Source organism: Penaeus vannamei, chromosome 26 (assembly GCF_042767895.1).
Source record: "Penaeus vannamei isolate JL-2024 chromosome 26, ASM4276789v1, whole genome shotgun sequence".
Lineage (NCBI taxonomy): Eukaryota > Metazoa > Arthropoda > Malacostraca > Decapoda > Penaeidae > Penaeus > Penaeus vannamei.
The window spans coordinates 12,907,032-12,909,531 of NC_091574.1; the positions used below are offsets into that span (position 1 = coordinate 12,907,032).

A 2,500-nucleotide genomic window follows, 5' to 3' on the forward strand; every position below is an offset into this window, starting at 1 on the left:
GTATATACGTATATATATATATATATATATATATATATATATATATATATATATATATGTATATATATATATATATATATATATATATATATATATATATATATATATATATATATATATATATATATATATATATATATATATATATATATATATATATATGTGTGTGTGTGTGTGTGTGTGTGTGTGTGTGTGTGTGTGTTTATATGTGTATATACTTTTTGAGAAATATGATGTACTTCCATTCCATATTATCTAAAAAACAAACACACAAACAAATGTAACTATCTTTTCCGTCTTTTTGCAATACATTATTTTCCTCTCTCCACCACCACCCCTCTCCCTCGCAGCGCAAACCCCACACCCCTCCCTCCCGGTAACGGCATTGCCACCTTCCCTCCCTCCTCCTCTTCCCTCCCCCCGCCCTAGCAACCCCCCTCTCTCATCGCCCTCCTCTCCCCCAACGCCGAATCCGCCTCTTTCCTCCCTCCCTCATTATCCTTCTCCTTATCACCAGCCCCACATTCTTTTCTCCCTATCCCTCTCCCTCCCTCCCCTTTCCCTCATCACCCCTCTCTCCCTTCCCCTCCCTCTCTCCCCATTAACCCTCTCTCCCTCTCCATCCTCCTCCCTCTCTCTCCCATTAACCATCTCTCCCTCCCTTCCCCCTCCACTATTTCTTCCCCATCACCCCTCTCTCTCCCTCCCCTTTCCCTCTTTCTTCCCTCCCATCTCTCTCCCCACTAACCCTCTCTCCCTCCCTCCCCCTCCCCTCTTTCTTCCCTCATCCCTCCTCCCCTTCCCCCCCCCACTCTTTCTCCCCCCCCCCACTTCCAGCCCGTGTCCCTCTCATGTTATTTCTGCGGGTGATCAGGGCTCGCATGCCATCAGCCGGCCGGAGGGATCACAGGCCAATATCGACGCCAGTCACGGAAGCCAGCGATGGGTCTCCGTCTGACCGAGCAGCTCTTTTTCGGTGTACAAGCGTCTCTTTCTCTCTTTTTTGAAGCGTCAGTAATGTTTCTGTGCGTGTACAAGCGTCTTGAGTTATTTTTTTCTTTTTTCTTGTACAAGCGTCTCTCGTGCTATTTTTTTAAGCGTCTCTCGTGTTGGTTTTCTCTGCTTTTTTTTTTATAGCTTTTCTCACGTTTCTTTTTTATTTTGTTTTTTGTACAAGCGCCTCTCATTTTTTTTATTTGTATAATTTTCAACGTCACTCGTGCCCCTTTCTACAAGCGTTTCTTGTCGTTTGCTTTGCCCTTTGTGTTATTATTGCTGTTATCCTGATTTTCGTTTGCGTCACTGATATATGTATTACTAATATTGCTACTACTACCACTACTACTATTACTATTACTGCTATTACTACTACTGCTGCTGCTTTGATTATTTTTATTATTATTATTATTATTATTTTGTTATCATTATTACTATCATAATCAATTTTGGTGATGATGATGATGATGATTTCTAGGTATATCTGTTATGACTATTACACCAATATCTTCGTGGGTTGTCTAACAACCTAACTTAACCTAAAATAACCTAAAATAACCTCAATGACCTAACCGTTTCTTTGCGCAGGGTCGGTGTCGTGTCAGCTCAGGTCGCAGAGTTATTGATGTGTTTCTTTATTTTCTTTCCTTCTCCTTTTCTTTCTTTTTTCTTCCTCTCTGTCTCTCTTTCCCTTCTTTTTTCTTTCTTTCTCTTTCTCTCTCCTTCTCTCTTCCGTGTTCTTTGCAAACCACAAGAGAACGAAAGAGAGAGAGAAGAAAACAGGATAAATAAATTCGTCGTTTACCTTTTTTCTTCTTCAAAATTTCATGCAGGAATATGAAAAAAGAAAAATCATACGTTATTCAGCCTAATTTATATTTCATATCAGTAAATGCAAAAACATGAATTTCTATAATGCACAAGTCCCCCCTAATGGCTTTCAGATCACATTTTCTATCTGGTGTGCAAATAATAATGATAATAAAAAAATATGTTTGGGATTTATTTATTCGCTTAATACATGCCTCAACTGTGGGCTATATTTCTTATTTTAAATTTTCTACACTAATGTTTTATTTATACAGACAATGAATGTATTTTAGAATGTTGAAGTTGTGGGGTATTAAAAAGAAAAATGAATATGACATGTAAAGAATTAGAAGTGATAACAATGGTGATGGAAATCATGATAACGGTGAAAATAATAATAATGGTAATGGCAAGGAAGCTCATGGTGGCATTGAGAATGGTAGTGACAGAATTATAACTACTCGTTTGGCGATATAATGGTTGAAGATTATATGACGATAATGATGATAATAACGAAAACAGTTATGATGATAATGATGATGATACTAACAGAAATACTGATGATGATTAAAATGATAATAGAAGTACTGCTTCTAATGCTGATAGTAATAACAATTACGATAATAATGGTATTGATGAAAACAACACTAATGATAATAATATAAATAATGATGATAAGAAAATGATGATAATG

General features: G+C 37.3%; 1 protein-coding gene across 1 annotated transcript in view; it reads right to left on the reverse strand.

Annotated features, from left to right (window-relative positions):
* The window catches only part of LOC138866712 (uncharacterized), a 293,769-nt gene that overhangs the window by 116,597 nt on the left and 174,672 nt on the right, over positions 1–2,500 (reverse strand). The window lies entirely within an intron of this gene.